General features: G+C 39.8%; 1 protein-coding gene and 1 long non-coding RNA gene across 3 annotated transcripts in view; one reads left to right on the forward strand and one right to left on the reverse strand.

Annotated features, from left to right (window-relative positions):
- The window catches only part of BAIAP2L1 (BAI1 associated protein 2 like 1), a 77870-nt gene that overhangs the window by 21289 nt on the left and 38071 nt on the right, over positions 1 to 18510 (reverse strand). The window lies entirely within an intron of this gene.
- The window catches only part of LOC109294497, a 24264-nt gene continuing 9153 nt past the window's right edge, over positions 3400 to 18510 (forward strand). Inside the window, exons 1-3 of the long non-coding RNA XR_002096531.1 lie at positions 3400 to 3842; positions 4060 to 4142; positions 9057 to 9109. This is a non-coding gene — a long non-coding RNA (uncharacterized LOC109294497). The remainder of the gene's footprint in view (positions 3843 to 4059; positions 4143 to 9056; positions 9110 to 18510) is intronic.

The following is an 18510-nucleotide window of genomic DNA, read 5'->3' on the forward strand; positions in this document are numbered from 1 at the left end:
AATACAAAGAATCATGTTACACAAAGAAAATGTCACTAATGATCATGCTACTTTTGTCTATTATGCTTTGTTTCTTTGAATGAAAAGCATTTTAATAATCTGGTAATGCATTCCAGGTATAAAACTCAATGACTGGAAAATATTTGGAGGCTAAGTAACGTCTCTCTGCCAGTGATTTGCAGCTGGGGTACCTCAATATCTGCTCTGGGGTGCTGCAACACAGGTGCTGCTGCCACAGGAGGAGCAGGTAGACAGAACTGCCCCAGATGCAGCATGTGTCCATGCCTGCTATATTAGCGCTCTGATAATCCTGAAGCAGACAGAGCTGGCTCCAGCTGCAGCCCTTCCTGGTCTGACCACCCTCCCCATATTCCTCCCGGAAATAGAGGTGCATGGGATAGTAAGTAATGTCATTTTTATAAAGTCTCCAGAGTAAGTGTACATTTACCTACATTTTAAAAGCAAGGCAGAGGAAAAAGATCAAATCTCCCCTTAAGAACTTGTGATCAACATACTCATTGTTATGGTTGGTTTACACACAACTACTGTACCAGCTAAATCAGTGTACTCTCTTAGTGTGAACACACACATTGATGTAAAACTGTTTGACATTTTAATTTGCACAGTTCAGTTTAAAGACAAAAATAGAAAGATTAATCTTCAAAATTTCAACCTGAAACAAGTATGTGTGTATAGCAAACCTTAGCATACACTTGACCGTGCTCTGAATAAGTAAAATGTCTATACTAGAATTATTAATAATAATACAATTAAATATGTCATGTACTAAATAAAGATCACCTAACTATTGTTTCTATTATGGATGGATAATTTTTTAACAAATCAAGTCACTTCAGTAACATTTCCCCATACATAGGGAGGTACTTTAATTACCTCACTCAGAATTACCTTCTGTTGTCTCACATTTTGCATTTAGAACAGGTATAATAATCTAATAACTTGGATATGAAGCATTTACACAAATTCATTAGGAATGTGAAGGAGAGTCTTAATAGTCAATTGCTACAGTTGGAAACAACATAGTTCCAGACTATTTTAGGTCCTATTTATACCAAAAATGTCTCCCTTGTACAAAGTTACCCTTTATTCAACCAGAGGAATGTTATGATCAAAGGATGCTGAAAAGTAAAGTTCCTTGACGGCTTTAGTTCTCAACATGTAGATGCAGTAGGTAGCATTAAAGGAACTAAGCACAGTGCAACTATGTACTTATTACAAATAAGGCATTTTTAAAGCCTACAAAGTGTTAAGTTTGTCTCCCTTTTATAGGAAAGATTTATGATATGGGGAAAGTTCAATGTACAGCATTCTTTAAAGAATGCTAAAGAGGTTGAGTTTAACTTCTGGGAAGTTCAATATATATCGGTAAAATGGGAAGGGAAGATAAAGCAGCATGATAAACTGTTTCCAAAGGCTGTATCTGACTTCCAATACAACCAACCCAGACATGGCTTAAACTGTAAATCGTATTTGTGGAATTAACATCTAAGGTGCATATAAACACAGTCTGTCCTTCTCATTGCACAAATGCACTTAAAGCAATAAGTAAAGGGTACTGTCTCTATGCCTCATTTTCAGAAACAGCATAGATATATGACCATTCAGTGCCATTTTACAAAGGTGACTACAGAAGGTAAAAAAAAAAAAGTGTGAAATCAATAAGACACAAAGGGATATAGGTTATTGATACAATCGTAAAAACATTTGAATTCTGGTATGGATACTAGATCAACATTTAAAAAAGTATCAGTATCAGATGGATAATCCTACTTTTCGGATATTCAGACCCCCAACCAGAGCAAAGACGTTAAACTGGAACAAAATGACTAACGATTTCATAGTGAAGTATTTTAAAAGGGGTATTATCATTAAAAATACAGGTTTTGTAAAAAGAAGCTTCTATAAAGACTAAGGCATCAGAAATATTACCATAACCTGAAAATCAGCCAGAAAACTTTCCAATGAAAACAGATTTTATAATGGCAAAAACCCAAATGGCCGTGAGCTATATATTACTGCTTTTTTATAGGCGTTGAAAACTTACAATGATATTGACTAGAAGCTGAACAGCCTGGTGTTGGTGGGCAAGCTACAAGAAATACAGAAGTCACGCGCATGCTTAATATTGCATCTTGTAAGTAAGTTCCACTGAAGTTAATGGATCTACCTCACACTGGGCGCGTCTACGTGGGACACGTACTGCACATTAACCTAATACCACTGTGCAGGAGCCTGGCAGTTAAAAACCATGCTAATAGCCTACTGCACAGTGTTGTTAGGCTAATGTGCAGTAAGCATCACAAAATAACCATGCACCAGTGCTACTGTGCAGTAACTCTAGTTACTGCGCATTTATTTAATACTTTATTAAGCAAGTACTAAACTAAATGCGCGGTATCTAAAACATATTAATGAATGTGTAGACACGCCCACTGCAAACTTAAAGACATACATTTTAAGAGGACCGGGGCTTTTCAGATTTTTAAAACTGCTTTCAGTTTCAGTATTTTAAAATTTGTGATATTTGCATTTGAAAACTATACACTTTGAAACTGGCAACTTTCTTTACATTCAAATACTGGCACACAGTAAAATATTTTCCAGGAATAGCATAGGAAATAGCTTCTATTTTTCAGTTAAGAAGCAGACAGAAAAGTTTCTATTTATAAAGAGAAAAGGCAAGCAGGGAAGGCAGTTGAGACAAATACCACTGAAATTCTAAAAGTGCTTGAAAGAGTTGGATTTAAAAGAGTTTTTGGTGTCCAGTAAATCTTAAAAAAGTAATTTTTCTTTCTACAAAGTAGTGATGCCAGGAAAGGAACTGGAAAATAAATCAGAAGCCAAAACCCCGAATTCTGAAACTGGATTAACCCATACAATCTCATGTGTCCAAGGGGAGTTCTACTGAGGTGATGGGGTCCATGTTAGCAGACTGTTTTGTAGAATGAAGGCCATAGTTTACATTTATAACAACAGTATTTGACCAACAAACAAAAACCAACTCCCCTCCCCCAACAAGCCCCCCCCCACAAAACCTTGGATATTTAAAAATATATATCACATTCAGTCCTTACTATACAGCTTTATTAAGCAAATGATTAAAAGTTAAATATGCAACTTGTCTCGCTGATACCAACGGGAGCATTTACACCAGTAATGTTAAGTACATGCTTACATGGTTTGCTGGACTGGCACTTGCATGTACAGACTAATACAAGGAGTTATGTCCACACCACACTTTCAGAAGTCAGCCTTTTCATAAATTCAGCGTAACTGCTAATGGGAATAAAGTAAATGAAATGGAGACAGACAGACAGACAGACAGACAGACAGACACTTACTGCTTAAAGCATTCAATGCCAACAATTGCAAAAAAACTATGCTATCACAGCATAATTTTTTTAAAGTTAGAAACCTAGTAAAAGTAGGAGTATAAAAAAAAAAAAGCTTGCTGCAACTATTGGTTTAAATGAACAGATAGGCTTACATTTCTGATGGCATTCCTTAGCAGTGGAAATCTTTTTAGTGAACTGTTCTAAAAGAAAAACTACTTCTCTATATACGCACTCAAGTTATATGAACTGTTGTGTTTTAAAACAGGTATTGTCAAATTGATTTTTTAACCGTTTTCTTTTTTTACAAATCTAAATTTTTTCTTATCTCAGTTTCATAACCATCCCAGTTTTTAAATATTTTAAATCAGCTATGTGTTTCTTCATTATGTAAAACTGTTTCCTAGGATGTCAACCCTTTTGGACCACTTGAAATGAAGTCTCATTGAATTTGATGCAGAAGCTGAGACAGACCGTCCTCTGATGTAAGTGAGTAAAAAGCTGGTCTTTCTACATCAGGTTTTTTTCTCAAATAAAAAATGAATTCTAGTACAAAACTAAAGTAATCTATTCACTCTTGCATGAACTTTTCTATACCTAATTGACCAAACTCTTATTTAAAAAAAAAAAAAGACAAAAACCTAAGCAAACCAAAAACAAAAAGTCCAGTTTGTGTTTTTCTAATCACATAATTTCTTTGAATCAGTGTAACCAACATCTGTGTTGCTCTTCTGAAGAATCTTGTGGAACTTGCAAACCTTTAGGATACTGAAAGAGACCAGACAAAAGGTAGGTCTGAACTACACAGTAACCTGAAGTAGCCTGCACTCAAGTTACTTCTCTCAAGGCACAGACAAAAGTGACAATTTTTGCCTGATCTGACCCCTGAAAGCACTCTACAGCTGTCAGCAAACACAAGTGCACAGCTGCAGAGTGCTTTAAAAGGACCTGATCCTGCAAAAATCAGAACCTTCACTACATGAGGTTCGGAAGAAGGCACTCCAAAGTCGAGTGCCCTCAGCATCTTGTGTTACTGCCCTCAGAAACTTGTGCCTGCATGCACCAGGAGCAAGGCTGAGCTGCCCTGCTCCACGCACCATTTTCAGAATGGGATGGGGGGCGGGAGGCAAGGGAACAGAGAGGGAACTTGTTCTGGGGGTTGCCCAGGCAGCAGGGTTGGCAGGTGGGATGGGTAGATTGGAGGGGCCCCCAACCTCCTTGAGTTGGGGGGGGTCTCTGATCCACCCAACCCACACTCCAACACAGCTGGGGAACCCAGAATGAGTTCCCTTCCCTGCCTTCTCCCCACCTTCTCATCCAGACACAGCACCAGAGCTGCAAGTAGAGCTAGGGGAGAAACTCTGCAGAGATGCAGTCTCTCCCCCTAGATTGGCTCCAAATTGGAGCCAGTCCTCCACCCTTCCAACCCAACAGCTAACATCTGTTGGTTCAGAGGGATCAGTTTAACTCCTGACTCTTTCTCCAAAGGATTATGAGTTAGACCAGGGAGCTGCATTTCTGTCTGCGCCTTCAATTTAGCTTTGATCCAGTAAGAGGTACCCACACTGCAAAATATGCTAGAGCTGTTTTTCCTCCCAGTGGCACTTCATTAACTAGTGTGGTTCTAAGACTTCTAGAAAGGATATGCTTTACGGTTCTGCAGGAACATTAGCTGCTTTATTAATTCTTTCCCAGTAAATTGTGGAAGATAGTCTACATCTAAAACACAGTGTGGTCATGTTAACATCAGACAAGTTGTGCTCGCTTGAGCATTAGCTTGTACCAGTCAACGTGAGCTGAAAGCACCACCACATTCACAGTAACACTGTGCGTGCATGAACAGGACTCGAGTTTGAGGCAGCATACAAGTTATAAATTGCCTTTTCAGTGAAAACAAGTCCTGAATGTTAAACATCTTGGGACAACTTTGTCTTGCCTTTCTATATCACAATATAACCTCAGATGTATCAAGGAAAGATGGGGAAAAAAACTACAGACACCCTTCCAGGTAAAGTGGTCCTGTGTTTCTCTCCACTACTTGCCCCTGCACCCCTGCTGTGCTTACCACTTATCCTTAGTTGGAGGGGCTTCAGTTCTGGTTCTGCGCTGGCTTGGGACATGGAGTACATGCTGGCTCTGGCTCCTCCCTGGTCACGCAGCAGTGGTTGTGGTGGCCGCAGCTCCTGCCCCAGCTCTGGCTCCAACCCAGGGAGCATGGCCAGGTGGGACTGAAGCTAGCTTCTGCTCTGTACTCTGGGCTGGAGTGGAATCAGAACCCCAAATGACAGTAAGGGGGGGGTTGGAGAAAGAGGAAGGATGGGATATAGAGGTGGCAGGGAGGTGGGGGGGGGACTGAAAGGGGGAGGCAGCAAGTATGGTGCTGACTCTGAGCTTCAGCGTCCGTCAGGGCCAGTTGGACCCACAACAGCTGCATCCCCCCCCCACACACTTCTACTTAAATCCAAGACAAGGGTCCTTTTCCCCTCCCCTGTGTTGAACAGGGTAAAAAGCATAGTCTTGGATTAAAGTAAATTTGATACTTCTTTAGTTCATGGAGAAGAGGTAACATTGGGGAGGTCCTAGTGAAAGGATTCCATAAGCACATGAAAGACCACATGAATGGGATCACGTGACAACTATCACAATGCAAAATAAGCACAAGAGCTAAATTAGATCTTTTCTTAATTTTTTAATTTTTGATTTTCCAAAGTTAGTATTCTATGAACATCTAAGATTGTATATTGTTCTGCTATTTTCGTCTTATAAAAATGAGTCATAACTGAATTTAATATATCAAAATCAGACTATTTTACTTAAAGGTACAGATGAAAATTAATGCTGAAGACAAAGAGTGAATGTACATTTTATGGATTAGTCTGAGTCATTTCATTATCACCAAGACAGGTGGGTTTAAATAAAGGAGATGAACATTCATGCCCCACATGCTTTCCATACAACAACATATGAACAGTTTACAACCTAGACACTGCCACACAACCATTTCCAAGAGAACAAAAATACATAAAATATTTATAACAAAAAGTTTAGTAAATGTTCAAATTATTCAAGAAAGGACAACCCCAAAACCATTTTTTAAAAAGGAATATGAAAAATATTGGTTAATGTAACACCTTTTTTAAAAAAGTAGATTTAAATGCTATTTTTATCAGCGTTTTAGCTGTTTCTCTGAATTTTTCTCCACTTTGTTTTTATCTTCCAATTCTTATTCAGGCAAAATTCTCAACAGACTTCCCACTGAGCAAGGGCTGCAAAATCAGACCTATAGTAAGTTCCACAGTGTATATTAAAAAAAAGGATTAGAAGATTAGAATTTTCTTACCTACTATTACATCAAACAGATGTAAATTAACATTAAAAATGTATGTCATTTCAAATAAGTGATAAATTAAAGGCTGCAGTAAATAATTTTAATGTGAAAAAGAAAAACACACACAGAGCGGGTACATTATAAATAATAAATGAAAAATGTCAAACTTGTTTTTCCACTTGTCACAACATTACTTACAACTTTAAAAGACTGCTACAGGCACATTTTTGGCCAGAATATAGGAAGACACTGCATATTAATATATATCAAATGTATATAAAAGACTGACATTCAGTAAAGGCCCTGGAAATGTCACATGCAGTGGCTTTGCACGTTTGAGCACCAACCTAGTTAAACAAATAAGCAGCTAGCAATCCTTATACAAATCAGGCACAAAAGAAAGTAAGTTACAACACAAGTCACAAGCTTGAGCATGCCTGGATGAAGCTCTGTGGTTCTTTCGGCAGATTAGTAATGGAAGATCACACAACTGAGCTGCTTGTGTACAAGACCAGCACAAGCAACACACAGATGGCAGGATATGAAGCTTAGTGCAAGTTATCAGCACTGAAGAAATTAAAAGGATAATAGGGAAGTGGTAAATATGAGTTATAAAATAGCTCTGTAAGAGAGCAAATCTGGCTGCTCCAATTCAATTTTGACATCGGGGCTGTCTGTACAGCTTAGCAGTTCCTCAGTCTCAGCATTGCCAGAAACAGCCAACTCCAAAATGTAAAGAATTAAAAAATCTCAAAATTAAAAACTTATTTTGCATTGACATCCACTTGATAATAGTTTTTTTGGGTCCAACTATATGCCTTTTCGCCAAGGACTGTAGGTATTTTGTGTCTTGTATGGAGCTGAGAATATTAATCAAATCTTATTATTTTGTGCACATACTTAATTGTCAGTTGCCTACCTTCTGTAACCTTATTTAGGTTTAGCATCATCTAGTTTTCACTTCTCTGCAAGAGAAGCTTCAATAACATACAAGTATCATTGATATAACTAGGGCTCAAATGCAAATAAAGTCACTCACTTATTTCTTGATGCATTAGCAGAATAATACTGAGAAGGAAAAACAAAGACTGCCAAATATTTGGCCGGCTATGCACTTACGTACAAATCTGTGGGAAAGCTTACGATTGGCAGGAATTAGTCAAGAGGGAATGGACCCCTGCCTGTGATTTTCAATATACCAAGCTCAACATTATATGACCATGAAATCCTGTGTTTACGTTCTGCAGACAGAGCACTGGCCACAATCAGGAACATGTTCTACATACAGTAAAGAACATACGGCAGATACCAGAGAAATGGGATACTAAAACATACACTACAGCTATTCTCTTTATAGTCTGTCACACTACGAGATTACCCTTCCTTGGTGTTTTCACTACTGCCCTAAACCCTGGGCATATCATGAAAGTGCCAGGCTAGCACACACCCACCACAGATGTTTCTAGTATGCACTCTTTGCCCTGAAGGGATGTTGTCACAGCTATGATTACAAGTGCGAGATACTCTGCTTGGGACAGTCAGAGGGTGTGTAGCAGGCATGTGGACACGTTGGTATGGTTACTATAAAATGTAATGAATCAGAGGAGAGAGTGCCAAGCAATATTACATATGCAATTTTCATACGCAGTTTGCATAATCGGTAAATTAACCACCCTGACAACAAATGCAGGACAACACACAGAGAGGCTGACTTGATGGTTATAGCAAAATCTGTTTGTCTCTAGGGCCAAGGCAGTTTACTTCAGAATATAGGTAGCGCTAAAGAAGGTGCTCAGATTTGGTTGCTTGAACTTGTCTTATTAAACTACTTACAAACTTTCTTCAGTTTATTACATACAGAATAATGAACATGGAAGAGCAAAAAAAGGTGTTACATTTTCCTCCAGCCCCAGTATATTTCTAAATAAAAAACTCAGCTTGTTTCATCTTCAGAACTACTGATTAGAGTAAAAGAACCAGAAGGAAAACATCATCTTTTAACACCAGCCTGAATTTCTACAGGTGTCTAAGGCAGGATTTAGAAAGGCCCTCTCAATAGCTATTTCAGAGTCAAGCTGAGAGTTGATACAGTACAGTAACAGGTCAGTTCTGATAAGGGTTATTGAAATATTAGAAAAAGTAAAGCTCCACCTCCAAAGAGTTCAGAGGTAACTCAGGTTAATAAGATAGGGTATCTAAACAGTATGGACAATGCTACTTGTTCAAAAGAGATGGAATATACACCCATGCAGCCACTGACCAGAAATGTAACACTGGGGCCAAGCAACAGGCTAATTAATTCTAAATTAATAACTAGGTCATTACTTCTGCATAATCTACCTTTAAATATTTTCCCTTTTTAATTTTCTTTTCAGTTATTGATAGCAAAACTTTAGAACTTACAAATGGACAACTGAAATGGTGACTGGTAAGTAGATGACATGAGCAAGCACATTATTAAAGTAATTACATAATTATTTACCACACCTTGGTTAAAAATGAAAACAGTCTCAGCTTTACTAGATAACATGCAAGTGTACACATGCAGCTGTTTTAACATTGAGTAAAAAAAAAAAAAAAAAGCAGTTTAGAGCTTCCTGTTCAGCTTGTTTAAAAATCAAGTTTCAAAACATTTTATGTTGAAAAAGGTGTTCTTTAAGCCTGACTTTGCATTTCATTTTCATGATAGCTTTCTGAATCTTTTAACGTCAACATTAAACATTCTTCTTCCACTTCATTTCAAGGAAAAATCCAGTTTATATGTATTTTAATGCTTTGTAGGAACTGGCCCTACATAGTATCTGTCACTACAGTAGGAGAACTATGATTTTCCAAAACTTCAACGGGATGAGGCACTAGAAAAATCCAGTGGTTGGTTGCATGTGGACAGCAAGGCATATGGCAAGAGATGTGAGAGGATGACCGTGGAACCTTTCCCTCTAGATTTAATGAGCTAATGAAGAAAAAGCTCTAGGTGTTAGCTTTCTAAGGCTGGTGAAATAGGATTCCAGTTGAAAGGGTCAATTTTTGCCCTGGTGCAAGCAGGCATGACTCCAGTAAAGTCAATGAAACAGCATTAGCTTAAACCAGGGCTGAGTTTAGCCCAGATTATGTAAGCAAGCTTTCCTTTTTCTGCTTAGGTTTCTCAGTAATGAGAACGTGATATCCAAGTCATGTACTTGAGTTGGTGGAGAGGAAAATAGCACTCCCAGATCTTTAAGTTAAGGCTCAAATGGCTGTCTTGTTTATTAATCAGAAAAGAAAAGGTAAAAAAAACCAAAAGAGCAGTCTTCTGACTTGCATTTTTGCAATTTAGAAACCAATGTTTTGGGTAAACAGCTTAAGCTTTTGCCTTACATTAAGAGTTAGAAGGTGGAACATTTTCAAGAAGAGCTAGAATACAGTGGAAAATTCAAGTAAACAACTAGCACAAGATAGTTTTTTTATTATTATTATTATTATTATTATTCTGAAGTGGATCTGTGGGAGTTGCTTGTTACATTTGCAGGATTATATGCAATTGGAATGTGACTGCTACAGGTGTTAGGACAGAAGAAGGTCCATTAGATTCTTAACATTTAGACATGAAAATGAAAAAGAAAAATACATCCCTTTCAGAGTATTGTTCGCTTGTCTGACTAGTTCTATAGAGTACAATAAATTTGAATTTACAGTAACAGCAAATTAAGGCAATCCCAATTTGTTTTGAAAGACTAGAGAATCCATCATCAGCAACTGAAATTTCCCTATGATTCAGGCATCTTTAGCACAAGTGCTGTTTAACAGCACAGTCTACATACAAGGATGAAAAGAAACAACAAATAGAGGAAATTTCATTTAGATTTCATAGAGAAGTGACTCTCACCAGCTATCCTACAATTTTAAAGAACTAAAAGTTATCAGTAATTCTACTTCAAATACACATATTTTCAGCATTTCCAAAGTAGCAAACCAAAACAAATAATAGTTAAATTTAAAAACTCTCACTTGAACTGAATACGAGGAGGGAGCAGCAAAAATACAATTAAGAGCCAAAATTAATTTTTCTTTTAATCATCCAGTGGTGGCAAGGTCAGAAAATTTATGGCAAGAAATAAAGACATGCAATATGGGCAGCACAATCGTTAGGCCTGCTTAATCATAGAAATAAGTAATAAAAGTCAAGCACTAGACCAAGGCTTTAACAATAAAATGAACTCTCTGATTTATAGTGATCTGGTCACTGAAAGGTTTTATGCCAAAACTGAAAAAAAAAGTCATAGCTGATAAAGTGCACATAAGCGGTATAAATGAGCTTGGCCATCAAGAAGACATGGCTTACTATAACAGTTATAATATCACTCTAATGGCTCAGAAATAGGAATAGCTAGTTAAAGACATGAGTCCCAGTCCAGGACCCATGGAAACCAAAGGTACATGGATATTGGTTCCAATAACATTAGAGCTGGAATGTCTCAATTTGTAATGTGCTTATACTCAATAACCCTGTAAATAGGAAAGTGCCATTCTTTCCTTCTTACAGATGGGGCACAGGAAGTAGGTGACATACTCAATAACAGGCAAAATATGTGGCAGAATAAGGCACTGAACCCAGATTTCTCAAGTCCCAGTCTGAAGCTCTAAGCCAGGGATTCTCAACCTTTTTAAACTTAAGGCATCCCCTGGATAGACTCAAGGCACCCCTCGGTGCCAGCTTGTAGGTTTTCACTCCTTTTCACTTCTTTTGCAAAGAAGTCAGAAAGACCACAACTGTGGATTTCTAGTTGAAATCTCTGGGATTATCTTGCGAATGACTTCTGTAAACCCAACAGTGCTAATGCTGAGTGGCCTTCTGTGGCACTCTGAAAGGATCTCAAGGCACCCCAAGATGCCATGGCATGGTTGAGAATAACTAACCACTGGCACAGCAGCTTTCAGCAGGAAACTGTGGGAGAAGTCTGTTTGACTTTAGTATAATAAAAAAGTCCGGGGGGAGAGGGGAGGAGGATTTTTACTGCTGTTTGACAAAAAAACAAAATTTTTTTTTTTTGGTAAAAAGGTAATTGTTTTTTTTCCTTATTATGCTTGAACATGTTTGCTTTGTAACAAAATATTTCTACCTACCATGTCTGAATTTAAAAAAAAAAAAATCCCGCCCCCCCACCCCCAACTCATGTTTCTAATTACAATGTTACTCATTTGTCTTTTTGTAACACTTTTACTTAATATTACACTTATTTTTATGATATAAAATATCTGATTACTGGAACAAGATGAGCACAAGATATTGTCGTTTCAGGAAACTGCTGTTTAAAGAAAGCACGAGTTCTTAATTGGTTTATTAGGGCAATCACAGATCTCAATAGTTATGCGAAAGCCACAATAAAGACGGCAAAAGTTAGATTAATCATTCATATAAGTGATTTGAAAAATACCCTGTCACTAAGCACATTATTAGTTAGCATTCTGAACACCCTTTTAAAATCTAGCTTTACAATTAAGCAGTTTTATCTAAACAGTGTAACAAGGGTTTGGTAATAAATGGTAATGGTAAAGCCTTTTGAAATCAAAACTTTTTTGGAATAAATGCAGGATCCAGCATGCATAAACTGGAGTGAACGTTGCTGTTCCTTTGGACAGGAGTGCATGCAACCTTTACATATCACCTCTTGCTGAGTGATGGCCCAGTACTTCCCCTAAAATAGTAGGACCAGTCTCTCCTACTGTTTGCAGACATACTAATGGAGAGATTCTGTTCTGCCGTTTGGCATGAAAAGAGGGTTCCTTCTACTCTCTATCTACTTCGCAAACCAGTATGGCAAAGTAGGACTTGGTTTACAGCAACAGTCATGTGACTAAGTACTACAGCCATTTCTGTAATACAAAATTAGTGCATCTATGAAAGTAAAAGCTTATAAGCAAAAGCATTACTTCTAATTTTCCAATTTCTTTAACTTTAGATGCTAGGTGATAGTAATATGGTTTACAAGCATCTGTTTCTAGATCATTCTAATAGTTCATGACAAAAAGAGAAGCCCACAATCATATGGGATATTTAAACTCAACTTCCAGAGCTAAATGAAGGAGGTAGAGTATCTTTCAGAATTTGGTGGTCATGAACTAACTACCAGAGGCATAAGAAAAAAACCATTTAGTCACTTAATTGATAACAAAACTCCAACTGTCTTCAAATGTCCCTTAGTTAGATTTCTGATACAGTGCACATTTCCCCATCATGACAGAATTTGCCCTTACAACATTTATGATGCATTGCAAACAATCCTGAATGCATAATTATACATATTACACACACACTTGACTCCTATTAACCATACTATTCACTACAAATGCTTTAAACAAGCCTGCTTAATCAGTTAATATTAGCTGTGGTTGGCCAATTGTCCCAAGAAACAAGATTTATTTTTGTCACTTTTCACTTTCTTCTAAAAATTACATTTCATTGATGGAGATGATAACTCATAAGGAACCTACGATCCTTTATTTAACTTCCTTCCCCCATCTTTTATGAATTAGCTGCTACTTCACTAGAAATAATCAACATAGGGTTATCAAGAAAAGGAAAACTCTGTCTTATAAATTTAAATTGATAAGAAAAAAAATAGTATAATAGGGTAAGCTGCACGCATACTTTACCATAACCTCCAGATTGTTTTCCATGTAATGGGTCATCATATACAGTATTTACTGAGGCCCAGTTCCTTGGGGTGAAAATTGCTATTAATGTTATTGAGAAACTTTGCTTTACTTCCTAAAGGCAAAAGTTTTCATACAGCTGTCTGAATTACATTTTTCACTGGGTAAAAGTCAGACTGCCTTCACAGGGAAATATGAAGAATGACAGCAGGTGTAAGTGTGTGGATGGGAAAGGGGAGGCAGGAGCTCCTTGCATCCCTTGGTCAGTGATGAGAAAATTTCAGGTTGCAAGAGAATACTGTCTCTCAGTCTACTTTTATGAACCCAGTTTTGCTATCTGTATTCTGTTCTTCTCTGTTTCAACCCATATACCACTATGGGTCTTCCCAAGAAACAAGGAAGTAATTGCCTGACAAGGAAGTAATTATTGGGAGTGCTATTTTGCAGGATTCCAACAGGGCTGTGTGAATATGTAGGGCGGGGAGGAGGCTCTAACCAAAGTTTCATGCCTAGTGCACAACAGCCATCAGATCTCATAAGGCTTCAGAAATTTTTGTATTCCTTTTTGACTCAGCCTTTGATTTCTCCCACTGGTTTGTCCACCTTCCTAAGTATATATGCTACCGGCCATTTTATATGTTGATAGTCGATGGCTTTTAATAAATTAGGGCACTAAAGAGGGGAGGAAAAAAAACCTCTTGGGTTTTGAAAACTGAAGAGGGTTTTTAGAAAACCTCCTCCTTCCCATTTACCTACTAGTCTTATACCCAAGGTCATAAACAGAATTGAAGTAACACTGATCCAAATGGCCATTAGATCTAGCAATAGCCTCCTACAAGGTTACGTCTCCTTCTTTCCTATCCTAGCAAACAATTACCCTGGTTCTTACAAAGTCTGTATTTGAAATTTGTCTGCTATCAGCAACTAGTGGAGTTTCTATGCCGAGCAGGCTCCTCAAAACTCTTTTTTTCCCCCACAATTTTCCTTTCCTTACACTAATCATAACAGTATCTATAGGACAGAAATTGAATAAATTGAATAAGTTAGAAGATAATTGAAGAATAATTACAAAATTCCTTTAAAAATATCACACACAATATTTTAAAGGGATTTTGTAATTTTTCTTTCAATTATCTTCTAATCTTTTAAGTCACTATACAAATTATTGTAGCTGTCTTGAAAATAAAAGCCCAATCCTTATGATACTTGCTTTTATTCTCAGTATAGATATTCCATATCTTTCCATCATTTTTTATACAGAACTTCCATCGGGTCAATGGGACTTCTGTTCATGAAACAATGGCAGACTATGGCTAAAATATAAACAACACCAGTCTGAAGGACTACAAGTAGGATACTGAGACCAAGAACTATGGAATTAGATTCATTTGAATCACAAGTCTAAAAAGCATACACTTTGGTGTCAGAATTCCAGATTCTTTACTGCTTTTGAAAGTGCTTTGTACAATTATATTCTGAAAGCAGTTTTATTTTATAGAAGACATGCAAACCTCTTTCAGTGTTTTAGAAAGTGTATGTTCCAACAGTATCTGCTTATATTTACATTAACATTATCAGATATTACTATATAAAACTATCTACTCAAGTGATGCCTCACAGAAGCCACCAATATTCCTTATCTTGGAAACATCCCAAATGTTTACAGTACTGAAGTCTGAATCATAATACTGATGTTTATTTTAAAAAAAACCAAACAAAATCCTAGCACACCAGTTCTATAAGAGATAACTTTGTTATCTTATTGAATATGCCATCAAAGAAACAGCTGTAGTGTTTTGTAACATAATTAAAAATAAATAGAAGGGTACAGATTCATCACTGCCTGTTTAAAAACCAGGTTTTGAGTCCCTGTCTCTACCTTCTGTAACAGGTACTTGTAAAGCCAGAGTTTGAAGATTTAGAGCAATTTTGGTTTTAGAACATCACTTTTTGAGATTGTTTTATTCCCTCATGGAAGTATAGTGCTTTTATAGATACAAGATTATACCCAGCAGTCCTCCCTCAAATTAAATCCACAAGAACTGCAGGGTGTGGTCCCAAATAATTACTTTTAAGAGTCTGGCAATCATACCATAAAATGCAGTGAGCACTGTATCACAGTTGTTATGCATTGCCTCTTTTGTGTTGAGATGAAGATGAACGAAAGACCATCCAGTTTACTTGAAAACTGCTGAAATTGAGCCCAAAGCTTCAGTAGCTTCGGCTTATTTTTTCCCCTTCTGAAACTGAAACTTTCTATCTCACCCTAAGGGAAAAAAAAAGTTGTTCTGACTTCTGGATATTTCATCTAACTTGTGTCTTTTCTTCTTCTTCATCTGTGCATTTCCCCCCTCTCCCGTTTTCTTCCCTGACCCCTGTATACCTGACTATAGCCTTTTTAAGTCTTATTACATTTCTGGTTATAGCCTCTCCTACCATGTCCAGTCTACTGGATCATTCCAGGGAGTCAAGTGTACCACTTCTTCAAATTCACAGCTGTTTTCTTATTAAGGCAGGGAGATATTGGTTGATTCAATTTGTGATTCCATTCTTTTTTCCTACTGATAGAACACATACTCCAGGTCACCCAGTAGGCTTGGGTTCAATGATAAAATGGTTCAACAGAGTGTTTTAATATCTTTTTTTTTCACAAATTTTAAATAAAGTTACATTATAGTATGCCAATTTTCAAAACCTATTTTATAACTAAATTTGAAACATGATCTCAAGAGTCTTAACTGGCGGGACTTGAGTCTACCATTCTATTTTACTTCTATAGCATCTGATGGCCTACCAAACTTTCAGGTGTTAGTGATGCCATCATTGTTGTATAGCAAAAAGAAAACCTTGAATTCAGATGCTAGCAGGCAAGTTCAGAAGGAAGCACTTTTCTAAGGTTTTGTTTTAATACAAACAGTAATATTTACAGCAACAAGCACTATACATTCAGTTGGGGAGAAGCCCTGTAACAAAACTTTCTTGTGCCAGCAATACCTTGAGTGAAGGGAACTCATCTGCTTTGGCTACATTGGTAAGGAAGTCCTTACAGACTCTGTTTGCAATCCCAGATGGGGCTTCTTCTGCTACAGCATGCACAGCAGGAGTAAGGAAAAATGGTGGAACAGGATCATGGATCTTTGGCTATGTGAATCCTCTGGTCCAGCACTCCTGCACTCAGGGCTGTCCCTGGAAGAGGGGGTGTGAATCAGGGCGACTGCCCCGGAGCCCACGCTTTGGGGGGCCCTGCGGATTCGGGCAGAGCAGCAGTGGTGCGGAGCTGGGCGGAGCAGTGGCTCCGTGCCCAGCTGCTTGCCCCTGCCCCATTGGGAGCAGCTTTTTTGGGTCCGCGGCCCGTGGGATTGGGGCAGGGGCGGGGCCCCACATAGGCTGATTTGCTTCAGGCCCTGCACCCTGCTCGGGTGGCCTCTGCCTGTACTTATGGGCTAGGGATAAACATTTAAGAAGCTGGAGCCCAAACTGATTCAATCTTTGCAGGTTAGTTTAACCTGCCTAGATTGATCCAATTTGCAACTGAATAGACATTCACTGTTGACTCCAGAAATGCAGGCACATTCCTGCAGTGGCTCAGGCCAGAAGCTGGGGGGTACTAGAGCAGCCCTTGGAAGCTGTGCTGGGGAGGGGGGCATGGGCAGCCCCAGAAGCAGCCTTAAGTGACCTGGCCAGGGAGTGGGTTTAATTCCCCACTCCGTGTCTGGACCCAAGCTGGGGTTTGCCTTGCGCTCCTCCCTTGCTGCTGCAGTGGCAGGAGTGGGGGGCATGGTCAGACACCGACTGCATGGCCCCCTGAGGCAGAGGGGGCTTATTCCTCCCTCCACTCCCAGGGGACTGCAGTGGGGTCTGCCAGACTCAACCGCTAATCACTCCCTGTGTGGGTCAAGCAGTGGGATAAGCCCCCTCCTGCCCCCTTCACCAGACACCGGAGGGGAGAAATAACCCTCCTCCATGCCCTTTCACCTAAGAGGCTCTGCCAGCCAGCTTTTGGCCATACCCCCACCCCTGCCATTGGAGTGGCAAGGGGGAGCGACCGTGACAGGGGCAGCAGCTCCTGTCATGGTGTCTAGGAGCATGAGCCTCTTCCCGGGGGAAGCAGGGAGGGCCACGCTGCAGGCAGGAGTGGAGCAGTCAGAGCTGCCATGAACTGAACTGGGTGAGGGGTAGCACTGAAGCTTGGAGGGGTGGCCATAGCTGCCCTAGTGAGGGTTGCTTCCCCATCACTGCTCCAGCAGCAGGGGTGGGGGTGTGGCCAGAGGCCAGTCAGCAGGGCCCCTTAGGCGAGGGGGCAGGGAGGGGGTTATTCCACCTTCCCTCCAGCGTCTGGCAGAGGGGGCTTATCCTGCCACTCGCCCTGCGCAGGGAGCGATTGGTGGAGGCAGTGGTCAGGTCTAGCAGACCCCACAGTGGTCCCCGGGGGCAGAGGGGGGAATAACACCCCTCCCTGGCCCCTCTGCCTCAGGGGGCCATGCTGGCCAGTGTCTGGCTATGCTTATGCCCCTACCACTGCAGCAGCAAGGGGGGAACCAGGTGGATTCCAGCTCAGGTCCAGACAAGGAGGGGGGCCCTTCCCTGGCCAGTTCACTACTGGCTACAGCTGGGGCTGGCCACACCCCTGCTGCTGCAGCAGTGAGTGGAGAAATGGCTGGCAGGCCCATGCTGCTGGGACAGGGAAGGGAGGGTGGGAATGAACCTCTTCCCTGCTCCCTTTCAGGGCTGGTGTCTGGCCCAGTCCCCCCCCCCGCCTGTCCCTGCTCTGGCTGGGGAGCAGAGGGATGGGGCCAGGCCTGCTCTGCTGGAGCAGACAGCACAGCCCAGCCCAGAGAGCATGCTAGGGTGCTGAGGGTCTCTGGTTTATATTAAACCTGGAAGGGGTCTGGGACAGAAGTTGCAAAAACCTGGTTGAGCTCCAACCGTTTTTATCTCAAATCAGTTTTGGCCACTTTGAAGCTGGTTTATGTGCACTGAACTTATGTTCTATTGCAAACTGAAACCAGTTTCTGATCACTTAAACCAGTGTATGTGCAACTTTTGTCCCTAGCTGTGAAGAGAAGCTTCTGATATTCCACAGGTTGCAAGAAGGGGTGGGGAGGAATGGATGATCTTACTTCCTTTTCTGTAATCCTCGTATTGCACACTCCGTACCCCCCCCCCCCCTTAGTAAATAAATATTTACACATATGG

Source organism: Gavialis gangeticus, unplaced genomic scaffold (assembly GCF_001723915.1).
Source record: "Gavialis gangeticus isolate Ggan-Ray unplaced genomic scaffold, GavGan_comp1, whole genome shotgun sequence".
Lineage (NCBI taxonomy): Eukaryota > Metazoa > Chordata > Crocodylia > Gavialidae > Gavialis > Gavialis gangeticus.